This window comes from Mesoplodon mirus (genome assembly GCF_964341445.2).
Source record: "Mesoplodon mirus genome assembly, chromosome: 13".
Taxonomy (NCBI): domain Eukaryota; kingdom Metazoa; phylum Chordata; class Mammalia; order Artiodactyla; family Ziphiidae; genus Mesoplodon; species Mesoplodon mirus.
The window spans coordinates 23,552,249-23,561,370 of record NC_138989.1 but is presented as its reverse complement, the minus strand read 5'-3'; positions in this window follow the sequence as shown (position 1 = coordinate 23,561,370).

Genomic DNA, 9,122 nt, shown 5'->3' with positions numbered 1-9,122 from the left:
ACTAAACCTCAGTTTCCTCACCTGCAAAATGAAATTGGTTGAACTTGAAATGTCTCGGGTAATTTCCAACTCTGGAAAGACTGTTGGTTTTTCCTGTATGTGGGAGACATTCCTAGTTGAGGGCACCCTTAGCGTGGGCTCGGGGCAGCGTGGGAGACCTCAGTCAAGGAGCCTGCCCTGCCACTGTGCACGTGACTCACCGTGACCTTGAACAACTCACTGGCCCTCTTTGTGAGCCCTTCTCCTTATCTGAGAGAGGAGGTTTGATGGTCTTGCCCCTGACAGAGCAGTTCAGATATGAGACAAGCCTGAGTGAGACAAGGGTGTAGTTTGAGTTCCTTGGACTAAATGGATCATTCATCTCAGAAGATAAGTTTAAAAAAAAATGCTAGTCCTCAAATATTTTTTGGATTATCTCAAGAATAAAGCAATGAAAATCTGTATTCTTTACTCTTGGCTTTCCTTAAATGGCTACTGGTTCAGGGAGTGCATGCATCAAATGACCAATAAGGGCTTTGAAAATCAGGATTTCTTCCTCCTGTGTTGGCCAAAGCCACGTTCCTTGCTTTTATCATGTTGCTAATCCGCTCAGAAACCTTTGAGATTCCCTTTGCTTCCAGGATTCAGTCCAAACCGACATTCAATTCCCATTATGACCTGGCTTCAGCTTGCATTATCTACCACCTCTTCTACCTAAAATCCTAGAATTCACTAGAATCTCTGCAATGATACCAAGATCACCCCTGTAAATGTCTCCTCACAAGTGGGCAGCCAGTCTCTGCTTGGACACAGTGGCGGGGAGAAGCCTCTGATCCTGAAAACAATCTGGCCTTTTTCAAATCATTCCTAATCATTAGAAACTTCTCCCCTGTGTTGAATCAGAATTTGCCTCGTGGTAAATCCCAACCACCCATCGCTCCTATAGGAGCTACTCCAATTCAGCTTCATTCCTCTTTCTCAATGTTTGAAGACAGCTGTCATGCCACCCCTGAGAAATCTCTTTTCCAGACTTAACAACTGTGGTGTCCTTAACAGATTTTCATTGACTTGGTTTTTGGATTCCTAAATGTCATTGTCCTTACCTTCCCCTGGGCATGCTTCAAATGGTCAGTGTCTCTTAAAAAAAAAAAAAGAATAGGTGACCCTTTGAACTAAACACAATGTCCTAAATGTGCACTGATGGGTGGAGCTAGTATTTCCTTTGTTTCTGTAATAGTCAGGTTAGGTGAGAGATACAGTAGTTCGGTGGCTTAAAGAATATAGAATGTTTTTTCTCTCTCAAGTACCTGCCTGAGGTGATTGATGCAGGTTAGCAAGTGGCCCTGCCCTCTGCAGTCATTCAGGGACCCAGGCCCCTTGAGCTGGGGCTCTGCTGTTCCATGGGGTGTTCTGGTCCAAGCTAGGTGGCTACCAAGTCCAAGATGCAACCAGGAGGAAGAAAGAACAGAGAGTGAGGAGGGGGTGTGTCTACCTCTTAAGGGCCCAGCTCCCGACACAGACCACTTGTTAGCATCTCACTGGTGAGAACTCGGTCCCGTGGCCATACTCAACTGCGAAGGAGGCTGGGAAACATGATACAGTGTGTCAGCATGTATCACCATGGAGGAAAGCGAGAATGGATCTTGGTGGCCATGAATATGGACAAGGCTCACTGGTCTTTCAATTCTGGGAACACACCAAGCTCCATCCGTGGTCAGGGCCAGTGCACTCCCTGTCCTGCCTGGAATGTTCCATCTCCCTGTCTCCTCTTCCCCTTCATATGGCCTCGGCCTCAATGCTACTTCCCCAGAGAGGCCTGCCCTGACCACCCAGGAGAAGTAAGCGCATCCTTCACCACATTCTTTCTGACCTTCATTTGTGTGCTGCTAGACCCCTATCACAAGTTTCAGCGATTTGTGTGTGTGTGTGTGTGTGTTTACTTCTTTCCCCTAGTAAACTACAGCCTGCATGAGGGAAGGGACTCCACTGGTCTTGTCCTCCTGTGTTCACTGCCCATCCCAGTAGTGACACATATTGGGGGGCTAAATAAGGATTTGTTGAATCAGAGAATACATAGAGACTAGATGCTTCTTAAATACGGTCTTTTCTTCCAAGTGCGTTGCACTGTCAGGTCACTAGCGGTGAACCAAAAGCCCTATGTCTCTTCTTGCATCAACTGTTGCTGAGACATATTTCTCCATCTGCTTCTTAAGAAGTTGATTTTTTGACGATGGAGGCAGCATTTTACCCTTAATGTCTATTGTATTTCTGCTGCTTGTTTTTGACATCATTCCAGTCCCCAAAGACCTTTTTCTGATATATCAACGAATACATTTATTTTCCCCTTCCGGTATTATATTGTCTGAAATTCTGATAGATGCAGCCTGTATGTTTCCTTATGCTGTTGGCAAACATTGATGGAGATGGAAAAAAGGGCCAAACATGGAGCCCCTGTCAGCACCACAGTCTGTCCTCCATCCGACCATCAATCCATCACCAGCTGCCTTTGGGAATGAATGTTTTCTCATACAAACCACGCTCTTGACTAGCATCTCATTGAGCCCAACTATGTCAGGCGCCTGCTGAAATGAGATACACATTAGAACTCAGGGCCTTCTGTTCCTTTCCTGCACAGGACCATAGAAACTTCCAGCCAATGGCAAGAATCCCTTTGACAACACCCTCTAGTTTACCAGTCTAGTAATCTTATAAGAAACAGGAAATGACTAGTTCTTAGTGAATCCATGCTTAGTGATTCCTAACAATTACTGTTCTCTTGTAAGTGTTTACAAACCTTTAATTCTTAATTTCTTCTGAAACGTTTCCAGGATCTAACCTTTCCAGAAACCCTGCCACATCAGTCCCTTTTCTGTCCCCACATGTACCTCTATCCTCATACCTCTGTAGGAAAGGTTTTTCCTGCCTGACTCTGAGTATCCAGACCTCTACCTCCCCGCAAGAGCTAGCTGGAAGGGGGCCCCCTCCATGGCGCTGTCCCTCCACATTCCAGGCCTCTCTGTGCTCCAGGTCCTTGTGGAATTCGTTAACTGCATCCCTCCTCAGGGCCTGCTGCGGCCACCTGGGCAGACTTTCAGACCTTCCTCTCATGATGCTCAGCCTGGCCTTGCACCAAACCCTCTCCCAATGAGGTGTGTGGATTGAGTTGACCGCTGAAACCAGCATCCACTTATGCTCAGAGACTAGCCCATTATTGGAACTTCAGCCTGAGCTGTGATCTAGGGCCGGAAGGTCTTCCAGTGTGTTTGGAAATCTTTATTTTTTAGGTTTTTTTTTTTTTCTTTTTTTTGGTAACAGAAAAATTTGGTAAAGTATTGGTATACTGTAAAGTCCCAAGGAAGCTATAGACTTATTGGATCATTGACTAAGGGACACCAATCTGGTTGATGTAACATTCTGGGAAATCAAGATAGGTAGTGACAGATGATCAAACTACAACATTTACAACATCCTGAATGTTGCAGCGGCAAAAGGAGACGAATCAAAATTCAGAGCAACATGCAAAATATTTCAGAAGTGTTTAATCACCTTCCAGAAACATATTTAGATTTACAAAAGATTTCCAGTAGGGTTTCTTTCACTACCTTTGTAGATTTATTTTTTAATTTTTAAAAATTAATTAATTAATTTTTGGCTCTGCTGGGTCTTCGTTGGTGCGCACGGGCTTTTCTCTAGTTGCGGCGAGTGGGGGGCTACTCTTCTTGCAGTGCACAGGCTTCTCATTGTGGTGGCTTCTCTTGTTGCAGAGCACAGGCTCTAGGTGAGCGGGCTTCAGTAGTTGTGGCTTGTGGGCCCTAGAGCACAGGCTCAGTAGTTGTGGCGCATGGGCTTAGCTGCTCCACGGCATGTGGGATCTTCCCGGACCAGGGCTTGAACCCACGTCCCCTTCATTGGCAGGTGGATTCTTAACCACTGTGCCACCAGGGAAGCCCTACCTTTGTAGATTTAAAACAACTTAATTTCCGTATAACTTGGGAAGAAAAAGTCAGTGTTATAAAGTGAAATCCCCCGTTTAACTTCCCCCCGAGCAGCATCAGAATCTGGCTGAGGTGCTGATGCCACATCACACAATATTTGGGGGGAAAAGTTAGCTCTTTTAGATCATTGAGTCCAATTCCTCCCAAATGCAATTGAAAATCTTGCACCCTGCAAGGGAGGGGACTCAGAAGAGAATGATTCTCCCATTCCACTCACAAAAGGAGCCCCCGCTCCCGCCTTCCTAGTCCCCCGGGGGCCTGCCACTTCCTTCAGACTAAAGAGAAACTTTCTTCTCTATCGAAATGCCTGCCGATGACTCTCATTGTAAAAACTCTCTCTGCTGCTTGCTTTCCAAGCCTTAATAAATCTCAGATTAGTGTGAGAACCACCCAGGCACTGACTGTCCACATTTCCCAATGAGCTGTCTGGAGGTGGCTTCTTCTTCATGAGTAACTTCCCCAAATGTTTGGGAAATTGCCTGACACCGTGAACTTACGACCATCATGTGAACTCAGGGCAGGGAGAGAAAACTCACCCCAGTGTCAGTCCTGACCTCTCCCCTGTTTCTTTTTCCCCTCCTTCCTTGCTCTCCCTTCTTGCTCAAGGCAATTCAGGCCCCTTTTCTCCACTAAGAATGGAATTTGGGTTCCCAGCTGTCGCCAAGGACTTACGTACGACTCATGGATTTTCAGCTTTGCCCTTTCCTATAACTTCTCTGCAATTGGTTGTTCAGCTTAGGCTGAAGTTCCAGTGAAGGGCTAGTCTCTGGGCATAAGTGGATGCAGGCTTTCAGTGGTCAACTCAATCTGCACACCTTGTTGGGAGAGGGTTTTGCGCAAAGTTAGGCTGAGCATCACGAGAGGAAGGTCCGAAAGTCTGCCCAGGCGGCAGGAAGCCTATTTTCCAGTGATCTCTACCCTGTGCTTCACGACCTTCATCCATATTCCTACGAAGCTGCGATGCTACAGCGGTTCTTGCAAAAGACCACATTTGAATTTCCCATCTTAATGCCTTCCCTGGCCTTCACTTCATGTGCGCTCAGGACCACTGTCACCGTTTCCAGAGTTACTTTCCAGCGTCCACTTTTCCCTCCCTCGTTTCCTCTGGGGCGAGCCTCCATGACCCGAGGGCCTCTGTCACCCCCTCAGCAGGTGTTAGTTAGGCTGAGGCATGAGCAGGTGCTGACGCAGAACTTCACAGCAACATGAAAAGGCAGCATCTTGGGAGTGACTGTGAGAGAGGACCATTCTGGGGGTGGCTGAAGGCACACAATTAAAGCAGTTGGGTGACCTTAACGTCCAGAACCCCCATCCAGAAGCCAGCTGATTTGTACATGTGTCTTCCCATCCACAAAATGGTAAATGAAATCTGCTGGAGGACAGAGAAAATTTTGATTCCTTTTTTTTAATTGTGGTAAAATATACATAACATAAAATTTTACTCTCTTGACCATTTTTAAGTGTACAGTTCTGTGGCAGTAAGCACATTCACAATTGTTGTGCAACCATCATCAGCATCCATCTCCAGAACTTTTTCATCTTCTCCAGCTAAAACTGTGACTCCCATTCCTCTCTCCCAAAGCCCCTGAAAGTTACCATTTACATTCTAACTCTGTGATTTTGACTGCTCTAAGTTCCTCATATAAGTGGAATCATACAGTAAATGTCCTTTTGTGACTGGCTTAGTTCACTTAGCATAGTGTCCTCAAGGTTCATCCCTGTTGTAGTGTGTGTCAAAATTTCCTTCCTTTTTAAGGCTCAATAATATTCCACTGTATGTGTATACCACGTTTTGTTTATCCATTCATTGTTGTCTGATTCTGGTCTTTTTTAAAATAGTGAAGTTTGTATTTTAACAATTGAAGAGTTGGAGAGTCGGCGGAGTATGGTGGGAAAAGCATTGAACTGGACATCAGGAAACCTGGGTCTCAGTTCTGGCTCTGCAGCTAGTGGCCTAGGAATGACGGCTCCTGCCGAAGTGGGTTGGTGCAGCCCCCCGGTCAGAACTGTCTGGGCTACCTGGGAGGATTGCAGACTCCTTGGATCTGGTCTCTGGGAGTGGAATCTGAGAATCTGTATTTCTGAAAAGCTCCCCAGGTGTTTTTCTATATTCAAGTTTGACAACCACTGCTCTGGGCCTCATTCTTCCATCTGGGCTAGACCACAGATTTTTCAAACAGGGCTGCTCCCTTGCTCAGAAGAAAGCCAGGGTTTCATAGAGGGACAGTGGGGACTCCCAGGTGGATGGGTGCAAGGCGCACAGCTAAGAGGAAATTCAGGGCAGGTTCCCACCTCTACTTGCTTAATCTCTTTTGCCTCTAAGTGTCTACAGAATTCTTAAAAGCAAATTTAAAGCCAACAGGATCAATATTAAAAACCACTTCTATTGAAGTTAAATGAATTAACTAAATGTGTTTTTGAAATTACTGTTGAGTTTTAAACATGATTGTTTTATAAACTTAATTGGTTTTGAATTCTCTTTGTTTTTTTTTTAAATTTATTTATTTTATTATTTATTTTTGGCTGTGTTGGGTCTTCGTTGATGTGTGGGGGCTTTCTCTAGTTGCGGTGAGCCGGGGCTACTCTTCGTTGCGGTGCGAGGGCTTCTCATTGCGGTGGCTTTTCTTGTTGTGGAGCACGGGCTCTATGTGCACGGGCTTCAGTAGTTGTGGCACGTGGGCTCATTAGTTGTGGCTTATGGGCTCTAGAGCGCAGGCTCAGTAGTTGTGGTGCATGGGCTTAGTTGCTCTGCGGCATGTGGGATCTTCCCGGACCAGGGTTAGAACCCGTGTTCCCTGCATTGGCAGGCGGATTCTTAACCACTGTGCCACCAGGGAAGCCTCTTGTTTGGGAGTTAACATAAGGTTTTTCATTTAATTTTAAGCTCTGGCAAAAGGTTTCCATAGAGCTTTGAATGTCCCGCCTGCCATGCTGCTGACAGGCCATTTCTGTAAATGGGTGTTTAGTACGTACATTTAGTGTCACACGTGCACTGGAGAATGCATATCTTGGTCCATATGTCATAATTCTGCCTATATTTCTGATTCTTGATTTTAAAACATGATTGTAGACCTTTAGGCAAAGCCAGTGTCTGACACCTGTTTTCTCATCTTGGCTCCGTCTGGGCCTCATTTGCTCTCAGACAAGTCCCTTAACCTCTTCGTAGGGGACCCCTTTCTGTGGGAATTTTCCTCTCCTCCTAGCCCCTCTCCTCACTGCCACAGGGTTGGAAGAATGGGCCTCTGTGTGGTGTGATTCCCACCCCTCCCAGTCATTGTGGTCCACACTCCCCCCTCCCCGACTCAGCTGGGCCATCAGACCCTCTCCCGGGAGGACTAGTGCCTGGATCCAAGGGGCAGCCTCTCAGCCTCCCTATGTAGCTGGGCCTATGACTGTTGACCTTGGACCATGGGCAGCCATCTTTGGCCAATGGACTGGGTATCAGAAAGAGCCATTATGAAGAGAGAGAAGAATGGGTTGTATGTGTGGAAAGAAGCAGAAACAAGACCCCAGTAACCTTGGGTTTCTAAAGGTTTTGCAGTTTCTAAGTCTAATTCCTTTGCAACCTCTGACTATAAGCCTTGGGTTCCACTCCTGCATGGGTATAGCAAACTCTCCCTTTTTTTTTTTTACTTAAACTAACTCAGGATGGGTTTTGCCACTTGCAATTCTAGAGTTATAACTAACACATCCTGTAAAATATGAGTCCAATGCATAGGAGTATTATAAGAATAGATTGAGATATTTGTATAAATATGCCATAGAAGTATTATTATTATTATTATTTTTGGCTGCGTTGGGTCTTTGTTACTGTGTGTGGGCTTTCTCAAGTTGCGGTGAGTGGGGGCTACTCTTCATTGCTGTGCGTGGGCTTCTCATTGCGGTGGCTTTTCTTGTTGCGGAGCACGGGCTCTAGGTGAGTGGGCTTCAGTAGTTGTGGCTTGTGGGCCCTAGAGCACAGGCTCAGTAGTTGTGGCGCATGGGCTTAGCTGCTCCACGGCATGTGGGATCTTCCCAGACCAGGGCTCGTACCCGTGTCCCCTGCATTGGCAGGTGGATTCTTAACCACTGCGCCACCAGCGAAGCCCCGCCATAGAAGTATTAACACTAATTTATCTTGTAATAGTATTATCATATGAGCCCCCCCTTTTACATTTAGATTAAAAAATACTATATTCACTGGCTAGACAATATTCCAAAGTTACTCTTTTATTTGGGATAGGGCATTGAAGGCTGAGTGGATTTTGAGATGCAAAGAAAAGGGTGGGCATTTTGAAATGCAAATATTTTCAAGTAAGAGTAACATACTTCAAATAATTGACCACCTTATGTATTTCAGGAAAGGTGCCAGGGTGAATATTCACCCCTCTCTTGCTTGCCCAGCCCCAGAGAGTTACGAGCAAGCAAGGGGTGGGGAGCCAGGCAGTTACAGCGTGTTCTAGGTGCCAGGATGAGAAGAAGGAGAGGACAGGGCCACAGGGGAAGGCATCTGACCCAACTCAGGAAGATTTCCCAGAGGAAATGAAGCTTAAACTAAAGAATGAATAGAAATGAGAAAGGCCACTGGGAGAGAGTGTTGTAGGCAAACAGCCTGCTCACCGCCCTGGAGGAAGAGGAGAGTGTGGCACATGCCCGCCGGGCACTGAGCACCGGGATGCTTGTGAGGGGGGCAAGGGCTGAGCGCGCAGGGCACATGGGCTGCACTGAGGAGTCTGGACTTGACTCTGAGGCCCTGGGGAGCCGCTTGAGGTTTTAGGTAGGATAAATCTGTTCATACTGGGCTTCCCTGGTGGCGCAGTGGTTGAGAGCCTGCCTGCCGATGTAGGGGACACGGGTTCGTGCCCCGGTCCGGGAGGATCCCACATGCCGCGGAGCGGCTGGGCCCGTGAGCCATGGCTGCTGAGCCTGCGCGTCCCGAGCCTGTACCCCGCAACGGGAGAGGCCACAGCAGTGAGAGGCCCGCGTACCGCAAAAAAAAAAAAAAAATCTGTTCATACTCATTCTCGGGAAGGATTCTTTTAGCCAGGGTGGAGGGTGTGTGGTGGGGTCATGTCTGGAGGCAGAGAGACTGGTCAAAGGGCTGCTACTGTTAACTGGGTGAGAGAGGACAGTGCCCTGAAATGTGCTTTAGGAGAGAAAGAAGGGTTG